The following is a 12,797-nucleotide window of genomic DNA, read 5'->3' on the forward strand; positions in this document are numbered from 1 at the left end:
CCCTGTCTGCTTTCTAGTCCCTTCTCTTGTTCTTTTTGGCTCTTATACTGATCCCGCCCTGTCTTAATATAGCTTAATAATAAGTCCATATCTGATAGTGTATGTCCAGTTATTTAAGAATAGCTTGGTTATTCTTAGACATTTACATTACTGTATAAATTTTAAAAATCCTCTTTTGATGGGATTTTGAATTGGGACTGCATTAAATCTCTAGCCCAATTTAGGGAGTAAACTAATGTCTTTAAAATGTTGACTCTTTCTATTCATTAATATGGTATATCCCTTGGGGTGCCTGGGTGACAGTGTGTTAAGCGTCTGACTTCGGCTCAGTTCCTGATCTCTGGGTCTGTGAGTTCGAGCCCCACGTCGGGCTTTGTGCTGACAGCTCAGAGCCTGGAGCCTGTTTCAGATTCTGTGTCTCCCTCTGTCTCTCTGCCCCTCCCCCACTCGTACTCTGTCTCTCAAAAATGAATAAATGTTAAAAAAATTTTTTTTGAAATACGGTATGTCCCCTTTATTTATTTAAGGTGTTGTCTCTGTTAGTGTTTTGTATCTTTCCATGTGGTAAAGGTATTGCACCTCTTTCTTCTATATACTATATGCTGTTTCTAGTATTTGAAGTCAGCTGATGCTATTATAAGTGATATCATTTTAAACATGTTTTCTGGTTGTTGGTCTGTGGATATACAGAAATATAGTTGATTTTTATTTGTTGACATTGAGTCCAGTGACTTTCCTAGGTTCATTTATTAATTCTAATAGTTCCATGTAGATTATTATAGCTTTTCCATGTACACAATCAAATGACCTGAGAAATAGTTTTACTTCGTCCTTTGCAGTCTCCCTTTGCTTCCTTTCTTTTTATTTCTTTTTCTTGCCTGTTGCGTTGGCTTAGACCTCTACTGTAACAAAGAATAGAAGTGGTCATGGCAGGCAACCTTGTCTCATTTCTAATCTCAGTGGGTAAGTTTTCAAAGTGTGACTATTAAATATTATGGTTGCTATGTTTTGTAAATATCCTTTATCAGATTAAGCATGTTCCTTTACGTTCAGAATTGGCTAAGAGTAGTTTTGCGAGTAGATGTTGAATTTGACTAGATGCTTACAGAATAGTTGAATGGAATGTCCGGCTCAGCTCTGCACTTCCCTTTTCTTTTGGATCTTGGTCTCCTATGTCCTCATTGGACACCCTAAGGTCATCCTGTGTCCTTAGGAGCACTCCTTTTTCCAATTGTATCTGGCTTTTCTAGTTCTTGAGGGTTGTTCTGTTACAAGGCAGACCCTCTTTGTAGGAAGTGGTACCTGCTAATTGTACTATTTTTGTCGCCCATCAAATATGAGTGAAAGTGTAACGAACCCTCAGAATCCTATTCAACTGTTATTTCTTTGACCTATATTGCTCCTGCCTGATGAACTTCGTGAATAGATATTTTTGTTTGTTAAGTCTTGCGGTCTCTAGCACTGTATGCATTATGGAGTATGCATAATGTATATATTATGGAGTCCTAGAAGAGATGCACTTGATATTTAAATGCCTGGTTTTAGGGTAAAAAGACTCTGGTTTTACCTGTTCTTAAAAAAAGAAGAAGAAGAAAGAAAACAACAAAATCTCAAGGAATATAACTGACATTCTTTAAAAAAAAAAAAAAAGCCAATAGGAGTGCCTTTCTTTTTGGGTCCCCAGGGAACACGCCCTCCTCTTTATCTCTTAGTCATTCCCTTCTGTGTATAACAATTGGCAAAGCTTCTCTGTCACTCCTACCTCTTCCCCAGCGGTGATACAGTCTTTATCATGTGGAATCAGAGAATAACAGGAGTTGCTTCTGCAGTCCCTATAGTCAGGAGTATTAGACCCTGTATGATCTTAGGACTCATACTAATAAAATGTGAGTCCTCTCACGTGGGAGGAAAGACATTTGGAACCGGAAGACCTAAATTTTAATGCTGGCTCTGTTACTAACCGGCAAGATGACGTGAGAATATAATTTGATCTCTCAGACTTTGGGTTCATCCTCGGAAAAATTAAGTGGTTGGGATTGCTCAGGGAACAGGAAATTTTTTTTATGAAAAGGAGCAAATAGTAAATACTTTGAGCTTTGTGGGCCGTATGGTCTCTCTTGCAGCTACTGGGTCTCTGCTGTTGTAGTGCAAAAGCAGCACAGACAGTAAGTAAACAAAGGTGTTTATTTATAAAACTTTATTTCTGGGCACAGAGATTTGATTTTATACAGTTTTCATGTGTCATAAAATATCATTCTTCTTTTAACTTTTTCCCCCACCATCTAAAAGTGTAAAAACAAACAAAAAGAACAAAACAGACGCATAAGAAGTAAAACCATTTTTAGTCCACAGACCATACAAAAATAGGCAGCAGGCTAGATTTGTCCCCTGGACCCCAGCTTGCCGATCTTGGAACTTGGTTGGTAAAGGCTATTCCGGAGCTCTGTGTTAGGCCTTGATCTTCCTAATCTTTGAAAAAAATTTTTTTTTTTCCTGTCCCATGCACATTGTTCAAGAGAGCCTTATTCCTTTCTCTTAAATCAATTCAGAATAAGAAAATAAAATATTTTATTTTCCTTTTATTTCTTCTCTGAGGCTTGCTCTTCATTTTGTAGATCCGAGTTTCTGACACTAGTAATTTCCTCTGTCTGAAGAACTTCTAGCATTTCCTGAAGGGCAAATCTGCTAGCGATAAACTTACTTATTATTTATTTGTCTAAGCAAGTTTATTTGCCCTTCGTTTTGAAGAAGAATCTCACTAGATGTAGAATTCTAGTTTGATGTTTTTTCTGTCAATATTTTAAGTATTTCACTTCACTCTCTTGTTTTTGCATGGTTTCTGTTCAGAAGATGTCTATAATTCTTATTCTTGTTTTTTTGTAGGTAAGATTTTTTTTTTTCCCCTGCGATGTCTTTTGAGAGCTTTTCTCTGTCTTTGATTTTTTGCAGTTTAAATATGATGTGCCTTGGTGTTATATATATATTTTTAATTTACAGTGATTGGAGTTATCTGATCTTTCTAGATTTGTGGTTTGGTGTGTATCTGACCTTGGAATGTTCTCAGTTATTCCTCCAAATATTTCTTCTCCTTTCTCTTTCTTCTCCTGGTATTCTAATTACACTTATATTATACCTTTTGATATCGTATCATAGTTCCTGGACGTTTTGTCTCAGTTTGTAAAGATTTATTCTTCTCTCTCTGTTTTTTCAGTTTGGGGTTTCTATTTTTTTAATTTAAATTTTAAATAGCTAATATGCAGTAGTTTCAGAAGGAGAATTCAGTGATTCATCACTTATATACAACACCCAATGCTCATCCCAACAAGTGCCCTCCTTAATACCCATCACCCATCTAGCCCATCTCCTACCCACCTCCCTCCGTCAACTCTCAGTTTGTTCTCTTGTGGTTTGTTTCCGTCTCTTCACTACCCCCCTCCTTCCCGTATGTTCATCTGTTTTGTTTCTTAAATTCCACCTGTAAGTGAAATCATATATTTGTCTTTCTCTGATTGATTTATTTCGCTTAGCATAATACACTCTGCTGAACTCTGTCTACATCATTGCAAATGGTAAGATTGCATTGCTTTTGATGGCTGAGTAATATTCCATTGTATATATATATTACCTCTTCTTCATCTGTTCATCAGTCAATGGACATTTGGCCTCTTTCCATAGTTTGACTATTGTTAATAATGTTGCTACAAACATTGGGGTGCAGGTACCTTTTCAAATCTGTATTTTTTTTAAAAAAAATTTTTTTAACATTTATTTTTGAGACAGAGAGAGACAGAGCATGAACAGGGGAGGGGCAGAGAGAGAGGGAGACACAGAATCTGAAACAGGCTCCAGGCTCTGAGCTGTCAGCACAGAGCCCAAGGCGGGGCTCGAACTCACGGACCGTGAGATCATGACCTGAGCCGAAGTCAGACGCTTAACCGACCAATCCACCCAGGCGCCCCTCAAATCTGTATTTTTGTATCCTTTGGGTGAATACCTGATACTACAGTTGCCGGATTGTAGGGAAGTTCTATTTTTAGTTGTTTGAGGAACCTCCGTTCTGTTCTCCAGAGTGGCTATACCAGTTTGCATTCCCACCAACGGTGCAAGAGGGTTCTCCTTTCTTTGCATCCTTGTCAACACCTGTTGTTTCTTGTGTTGTTAATTTTAGTCATTCTGACACTGTGAGGTGGTATCTCCTCGTGGTTTTGATTTGTATTTCCGTTTGGGGTCTCTATTGACCTTCAGGCTCACTGATTCTTTCCTTGTCCATTTTGAGTTGACCCAACGAGCCCTTAAAAGGCATTTTTCATTTGTTACATGTTTTTGACTTCTGACATTTACCTTTTTTTTCCTAAAGAGTTTCCATCTCTCTGCTTTCATTACTACCTACATTGTCTATTAGAACCCGCAACATACTTAATCATAGTTTTAAAAAATTTCTTGTCTGGTAACTTCAACATCTGTGTCCTGAATCTGGTTCTGATGATTGGTTGTCCTTTCAGACTGTGTCTTTTCTTGCCTTGTGTGTGCCTTGTAATTGTTTTGTCAAAAGCCAAACATGGTATATCTGGTAATGGGAATTAAGGTAACTGGACCTTGAGTGTGAGATTTTATTTAAATTGGCCAAGAGTTGAGCTGTGTTTAATGTTTGCTACAGCTGTAGCTGCTAGAAACTTCAGATTCCCCTCGTGTTCTGGTTTTTGTCTCCTCTCTTGACTTCAAATGAGTCTTCAGAGAGTTTGTGTCTTGGAGGTGTTTGAGCTGTAATCTGTTGTTATACTGGAGCCCCATTCACCCGTGTGGTGGTAGGCGATGAGTAAGGAGGTATGTGCTGTCATCTTCCAATCAAAAGCAAGAGTGGAGTGACTTCAATCTAGTAAATACAGCAACACGTCCTCTATTGCAGCAGGAGAGAAGACAAAGAACATGGTGGGTTAGGCGAGGGTGCCCGAAGTTGAGAGATTTGCCTTCTGCTGGCTTCCATTTCTTCAAAGAATTTTGAAGTGAGCCGATCAACAGTGTGTGCAGCTTGAACAAAGATAAGGTATGGGATGGCCACTTGAGACAAACAGAGAGCAAACTTGGTAGGAAAACGTCTAGATTTGATGGGCAGTGTTGATGAAATTTGAAGCTTGTGCTCATGCATTTAAAATACAGCCAGTCGGTCTGGTTTTGTGATTTCTTTCTCATTCCCGCCACAAAGAGCATACCTGCTTGGGTGTGAGCTTGGGTCTTCAGATATTATATGGATATTGTGTGGTGGGTATTCTGGTTCCATCAACGTTGGAGTTTTGCCTGGAAATCTGCCACAGAAAGAGCAGAGTGGGGCAGTTAAGGGTATTTGCAAGGGTGTGACTGTGAGTGGAATGAAAGGACCAGTGAGAGAAAAACGTGAAGGCAGAGCGAGGAGGAGGAGTAAAAGGCTTGTGAGTCCCATGGACTAAATGTCTAAATAAGCTTGAAAAATGTGTGCAGTGAATGTAGAGTAAGTGAGCTGGAGAGAACTGGTAAGTGAACTGGGGTGTGAGGTGGTCCAGTCACACTGATGATGGGGTTCAGCACATGGCCGTGGGAGACGGTGGCCAAGGAAGAGCGTTGTAGGAAGAGGGTTCAGGTGGGGAAATAGAAGGATGGAGGAACCGGCTTTCCAGATAGGTCTTTGATTCTGATGTTCACGTCACTGAGATGGATGAAGGAGTGAGGGATGGAGAAGAAAACCTCTGAGAACTAGAAGCAGGAGTCCTCGGGAAATGGGAAGGCTTAACAGGAGGGAGGCAGGATACAGTAGTGAGATTGGGTAGAAAGTGGCGCAGCTAGATGGTCTGAGTGTCACGAGAGCAGGGATTTGTGTAGGAAGGCAGGAGGGAAATCACTTGAAGCAGCAATGTGGAGCCGGGACGATGCTTACCTTACTTCCTGGTTCGAGATACCTGGGGTGAGAACAACTGGGCTCCAGGGGAGGGGACGTCCTTGGGGGAAGCCGGGTTTCCATGAAGGTCACTGAAGGTCAAAGTTCAACGACAAGGTGGGAGGACATAGTGGGCATACTGTTTATGCCCAAAAAGAGTTAGAAAGGCAGGGAGGGTAGATGGGGAGTTGGCAGGGTCTGGGGGTGTCCAGAGCAGTGTGGGGGCCAGAGCCCTGGTGAGAGAGGATGCCTGGGTGGACCTGAACTTTGAGCAGTGATTGCAGCAATAGGACCGTGAGCCACATCACAAGGCCAAGCACATCCTGTTATATGAAAAACTTTCTGCTTCTCCCTCCCAGCTTAATTTTTTGGGACTTTTGCTTAATATAAGGAATGCGAAAATATTTATCTTTATAAGCAGCTTGAACAAAAATTTGTTTAGGCTGTAAGGCAGCTGTGGCAACTTAAAGAGGATTATATTTATTTTGTGTGTCTTAAGGTTGGGTTGGTAGGGGGAAGTCAGCTTCGCTGATGCACTAGGAAGTAGAAGGTAGGAACCACAAATCAGTTGAGGACCTACTAAGTACCAGTTGAGCTATGTACCAGAAGTACCTACTACGAGGTACTTCCTATGCGATATATAGGTGCTAACTACTTTATATTTAAATATATACTTAAATTTCGTATATTCACAAAATTATGTCTTAAATTCTTTCTATAGGTGATGTCACTGGAGACCACGTCGGAAAGTGTGGGCCCTGGAATCGGTCCTGGGTTTGGATTTTAGTTTCTTGGTTGACAAGCTATTTTACTTTTGGCAACTTTGGGCCTCAGTTTTCTCATCTGTAGAATGGGGATAATAACAGCCACCTGTTAAGAGTTGCTGTGGCGCATTGCTCGGGTGAGTCTAAGGAGCAGGCAAGGCTGAGAACCCCTGATACCGGTGATCAGCATTTACTCCGTTTTATAGATGAGGAGACCAAGGCTCAGAGAGGCTAAGTAAGCATAGCACTAAGTTGTTTGTGGCCACACAGCACTAAGTGGCGTGGCCAGGATTGGGAGCCTGTTCTTTGACTCCAGGACCCTTGCTCTTTTCAGTGCAGTCTCTTCCTTAATACAAGGGAGTCGAGCCCCACCTCCGCATGGCTGCCCAGACAGTAGGCAGCATGGGATGGGGTGAAGGGGTTAGGTGAAGAGAAGGCAGGCTCCATGGAATCTAGGGCAGTGGTTTCCAGACCTGACTGGGCTTTCACATCACCTGGGGACTGTTTAAATGATAAATCTCCAGGGGCCACCGTAGGCCCACCAGATCAGAATTTCTGACACCTGGGACCCAGGAACATGGATCTTTAGAGTCAAGCCCAGGTGCTTCTGAGGCTGCTGGTCTGGTTCAATTCCTTGGACCAGCTTTCGGGAACCGCCAAATGCTAACCAAAGTCCTGAGATGATCAAGCGATTATATCCTGGGTGCCCAGCATTGCCACCAAAATTGGCCCCTAAGGATTGAGCTCTCGCATCTTGCTTTAAGATCTTTGGCGTCTCTCGCTCTGTCACTGAGCAGCTAGACTTTGAGTTCGTCTGTATAGGAAGTGTCACGTTGGCAGACCACTATAACCGAAAGAAGTATTTGTTCTTCAGAACCGTTGTTCTTTCTTCTCCCCCCTGGAGGTTCCTGCCCTCTCAGTCAGATTAGAGCTATATAAACAAGCTTGTACTACTGAGCTAGCACACTTCTTGTAAAGTTTTTTTCTCCCCAAAGTGCTTAACATTGCTGATGTCAGAAAAAAAAAAATCCATTGGGTTTTAATGGGCCGAAGCAAACAGTGTGAGGTTGATACAATAGGAGGAGAGGAAATAACATCAACAGAAATTCTTATTTGGTAGCACAGATATTCAGACTGTTACAGTCAGGCTTTGATTACCTCTCTGGCAAGATATTTCCCTGAATAGGGTTTTGAGGGCTAGACACAAAGAAGGGCAGGCAGGATGTTTAAGGATTTTAGCTTCATGTGACAGTGATCTCGGTGGCATTGGAGTGTCACTGCAGTGGTCTGCCTCTTAGGTGTACGTCAGGATCACCCGAGAAGCTTGTTAAATAGCTGATGGCTCCATCTCAGAATCCCTGAGGTGGGGGGAAGCGTTTCTCCAATGATTCTGATGCTGATGGCCTGGGAATTTCACTTGGCCAAATAGTGGCTGGAAACCAGACTGCTGGCCAGTTGCTGCGTTCATTCCACGCTAGGGAATTTGCATGCCCTATTTGATTTCCTCTTCAAAAGCAACTCTGCAAAGTAGAGGACTCTCACCTTCCAGGTGAAGAGCTGGAAGGTGGGGGAAGGTGGGGGGAGGTACTCAGTTGCCAAGGCAGTCTTGGTGTGGCCAGAGCTGAGATGCTATTTCCTGTCTGACTTCAAAGCCACTTCCTTTTCCACATCATGGAGGTCTTTCTACCTGCTGGGCTCAGCATTGTTATCTGCTGGACCCTAGTCTTGGCTGCTCCAGAGAGGCTGGCATTACAAAGGAAAACAGCTGGCATTTGTTGTAACTGCAAGCTACAGCTGAAATAGAAGTTTGGAGTAAATTGCAGTCCCAACTTGCAGAAGATTTACTAATCAGTTTGAGTCATAGATACTCAATTGTTCTGTTATTGACAAGGTGTCTCCTCACTATACTTTCCATCCTCCCACATGTTCCTTCTTATCTAAATTGCTCATGGATTCCAAAAGTGGATTCCTGAGTTCAGGGCTGGCCCATATCAATAAATTCTGGGGAAAAGTGTGATTCTGTCCATAGGTCTTTGCAAGAAAGAGCCTTCTTTGTGGGGCAGTCTCAGTGGCTTGTTATCTGGATGGGTATTCCAGAAGGAGTGCGCTGCATCTTGGTCGAATCTTATCAATTCCATCATTCATTCAAAAATATCTGAGTACCTACAAGTTGTGCCACACCTTGTTCTAGGTGCAGGATGAACCCCACCAACAAAGACTCTGCCCAAGCAGAACTGGCTTTAGTAGAGGAGATTCCTGATAAACAAGTAAACAAAGAGAGGTGCAAAGCCCTGTTATTTCTCACTCCACGTTTGTCCCATTTAATCTCCTTGAGATCAGATCAGTCCTCATGGTTTTTTTTTTTTTCTTTTGGGTGCCTACAGCTTCTGGGGCTTCACGTGGCCATGCTTGATGCCTGTGTTGGCCCCTAGGATGGAATGGCCTCTTCTGCTTCCCCCAGACTCCTCTTCATCCTTCGCTGTCATCTCAGCTGCCAGCTTCTGCCCTGCACCGGCATAACCAAATACCCACACATTATGACATCCTGTTTCTGTGGACATGTCTGTCACTCTTCCTGGACTCTCAACACTTTAATGAGATCATCTGTGTCTGATTTATCTTTATATCTCCAGGGCCTACCATATCTTCATATCTCCAGCCCACCTTCTGAGTGGATGCTCAGGGGGGGTTGCTCCAAGAAGAAATGTTGAGTCCCACTGCCCCTGGTGGTGGGTGGTGGTATTACAGAAATCGCTTCAAGGTTGGGGATGCTGAGTCTGGGAGAGGATGCTTCACTCCAGCAGTTTGGTGATTCCTTGACAAGCTCAGCATGAGTGATGCCATAAATGGAGGACATGGGCTAGGATAAAGAGAGGTGGTATGGAACATTCTGATGAGCATTTGAAGGAAAGTTTTGAGGTTCCAGGGCAGAGCTGGAAGGAACACTGGAGATGTGGGGTTTTACAGCTATTGTCCACTTGGGGTCCGGGGAAGTTGTGACTTGACCTGGTTCTGACAGCTAGTCAATTGCACACAAGGTAGGAGACTCAGGCCACCCAGTTCAGAAGGCTTTCCGCTATGCTGGGACTATAGTGACAGATAAGGAAACACAGGCACAGGGAGGTGAAGTAACTTGTTCCAGATCACGCAGCTTGGAAGTGGTGCAAACTAATTTTGGATGTGGATCTGTCTGATAACAGACTCCAGCTTGTAACCACTGTGCTACCTGTCTGTCTCTTCTCGGAGTTTTCAAAAATCAAGCCCTGAACACGTTTTTAGCTTCTCCCTTGGTTAGCTGTAAGCCATTTTAGGAAAAGAATATCATTCATGTGTTTCCTTTCTACTGAAATGTAGTTTTGTGTTTCTTTCTACTGAAATGTAGTTTTGTGTAGTTTTGTAGTTTTGTGAAATGTAGTTTTGTACTGAAAAACATTCACATTCTTTAAATATTAAAATAAAAGGCCCTGAATTGTTTACTGTGTGCACATATACATGTAGCATAAATAAGATGAAGTTTTTGGTTTTCACTACCATGAAATTTAAACTATTCCTATTTCATTTCTATCATATTTCATTTAAAAATAAATATTTTAGGGGTGCTTAGGTGGCTCAGTTGGTTAAGTGTCTGCTTGATTTCAGCTCAGGTGATGATCTCATGTTTTGTGGGTTCTAGCCCCATGTCGGGCTCTGTGCTGACAGTGTGGAGCCTGCTTGGGATTCTCTCCCTTCCTCTCTCTCTGCCCCTCCCCTGCTCATGCTGTCTCATTCTCTCTCTCAAAAAATAAATAAGTAAACTTAAGAAACTAATAAATATTTCATATATTGTAATGAATGAGAATCTAGCCCTTTAATGTCACGAGCCCTACCTTCCTAGTCAATGAATGTAATTAGAACATCCTTACCTGTGTAGGTTTTGCATCCCATTTGTCTAACATCTGTTGACGCATGGGCTTGAAAGTGGTTATATCATTATTTTAGCAATGATTCTTTCTAGACACAGAAAAGTTGAATGACATTGAGCTGCCAGAGGAACCAAAAATAGAAGTTTTTCTACTATATACTAGATTCACTGAAATTCCTAATAGGGAGACTTGTCTGCCTGCACTTGGTAGTCTAAAGTCCTAGTCCTGGACCATCAGCCTATTATAACACTAGAAATGTTTCTGTGCGTGCGTGTGCGTGTGTGTGTGTGTTGGGGGAATTGGCCAGGAAGAGGCGAAGGCAGGGCTAACAGGATTTTTAGGTCATTCCCAACCTTGTTGTTATAACAACAAGGGAGATAATATGGTGATTATTATGGTGGGAGATAATATGGTCATTAAAGTCAAGTGTTCATTTAAAAATAAAGCCAGAGACCCAAAATGCCTCTGTTGCATAGATAAATGAGCATACATAAATGGACTCAGTTTTTGTTTTTCATGCTCTGTCGTATTCCGTATTGAGGCAAAGGAGTAGGCAAATAAGTAGCTGTTCATTAAAAATAAAACAGCGTGTTATTCATTTAACTTTAAAAGCCACTGATTGGAATTAATAATTAGCTTTTCCATGTAACACTATATTCACAGAAACCCTGATATTACAGGACATAGAGGTAAGAGCACGTTCTTTATCTCTTCATGTAATCTAACTTTTAAAATGCGTCTTAATTCACAAATGACAAAGAAAGCACGCAACATTCAAACGGTATACTTTGGGCATTTAAATTCTTAGCACAAATGACAAATTCCTATCTCTTCCCCATCTTCTGCCCAAATTTGTTTTTATGGAATGACCTTTGGTACCAACTTATTTTATAATAAAATATTTCCTGAGCTTTTATTTTAAATTGAAATGGCCTTTTCTGTCAAGTGTGGTATTTGTAAAAGTTTCTTTGATGAAAAGCCTATGGATTTTGTGCAAATAACCCAGGCAGGCTCTTAGCTTAGAGATAACATTTGTATAGGACTTTTATGGCTTTATATGATACCTTTACACTCAGTTTATTAGACCCTTACCTGTGAATACTCAGTAGAATTCACATTTTACTGATGAGAGCAGTGTAGAGAGAGATGCCTTGGTGTGGTTCTGGGTACACAGCAGGCATTCAACATTTTGTTTTAAAAGGAAGTTAACAAAGAGAACCCAATAGGTTATTTAACTTGTGCAAAGTCACACAGCAAATATAGTGTGATACCAAGAACTGAACTTCTTTACCCAAAAATTCCATATGTTGTCACTGTTATCTTTTGAGGCTTTTTAAAAAGGTCAAATTAAAAAATATTCATTCTACTTAATTGAGGTAAAATTCACACAACCTAAAATTAACGACTTCGAAGCGTACATTTCAGTAGCATTTAATACATTCACAATGGTCTGCATCCATCGCCTTTATCTAGTTCCAAAATGCTTCGTTATCTCAGAGGGGATCCCAAGTCCATTAAGCAGTGGCCCCATTCCATCCTCTGCCCAGCTGTTGGAAACTACCTGTCTGCTTCCTGTCTCGATAGATTTACCTATTCTAGACATTTAACATAAATGGAATCCTACGATGTGTGACTGCCTTCGTCTGTTCAGGCTGCTATGACAGAATATCCTAGATTGGCTGGCTTATAAACAACAGAAATTTATTTCTCACAGTTCTGGAGATCAAGGCTTCAAAAGATTTGGTGTGTGGTGAGAGTCTGTTTCCTGGTTCATGGATGACTTTATTCTTGCCGTGTCCTTATATGGTGGGAGGGAGCTCTCTGGGCGTCTTTTTTATAAGGGCACTAGTCAGCTCCCAAAGGCCCTACCTCCTAATACCATCAAGCCAGCGGTTAGGATTTCAACATACGGATTTTGTTGGAACATAAACGTCCAGTCCATTGCAGTGACCTTTGTGTTTGGCTTCTTTCACTAAGCATAATGTTTTCAAGACCAATCTGTGTTGTAGCATGTATCAGCACTTTATAACTTTTTACGGATGAACTTTATTCCATTGTAGGGAGAGACGATATTTGGTTTATCCACCGATGGATGGACACTGAGCTGTTTCCATTTTTTGGCTATTGTGAATAGTGCTACTGGGAACATTTATGTTCAAATATTTGTTGGAATACTTGTTTTCAGTTCTTTGGGGGTATAGTTGAATTTTCAAGTTACATGGT

General features: G+C 41.4%; 1 protein-coding gene across 12 annotated transcripts in view; it reads left to right on the forward strand.

The window, feature by feature from the left end:
• Window positions 1-12,797, forward strand: part of RGS6 (regulator of G protein signaling 6) — a 629,079-nt gene that overhangs the window by 41,063 nt on the left and 575,219 nt on the right. The gene's annotated exons all lie outside the window — the stretch shown is intronic.

The sequence above is a fragment of the Prionailurus viverrinus genome, chromosome B3, assembly GCF_022837055.1.
Source record: "Prionailurus viverrinus isolate Anna chromosome B3, UM_Priviv_1.0, whole genome shotgun sequence".
Lineage (NCBI taxonomy): Eukaryota > Metazoa > Chordata > Mammalia > Carnivora > Felidae > Prionailurus > Prionailurus viverrinus.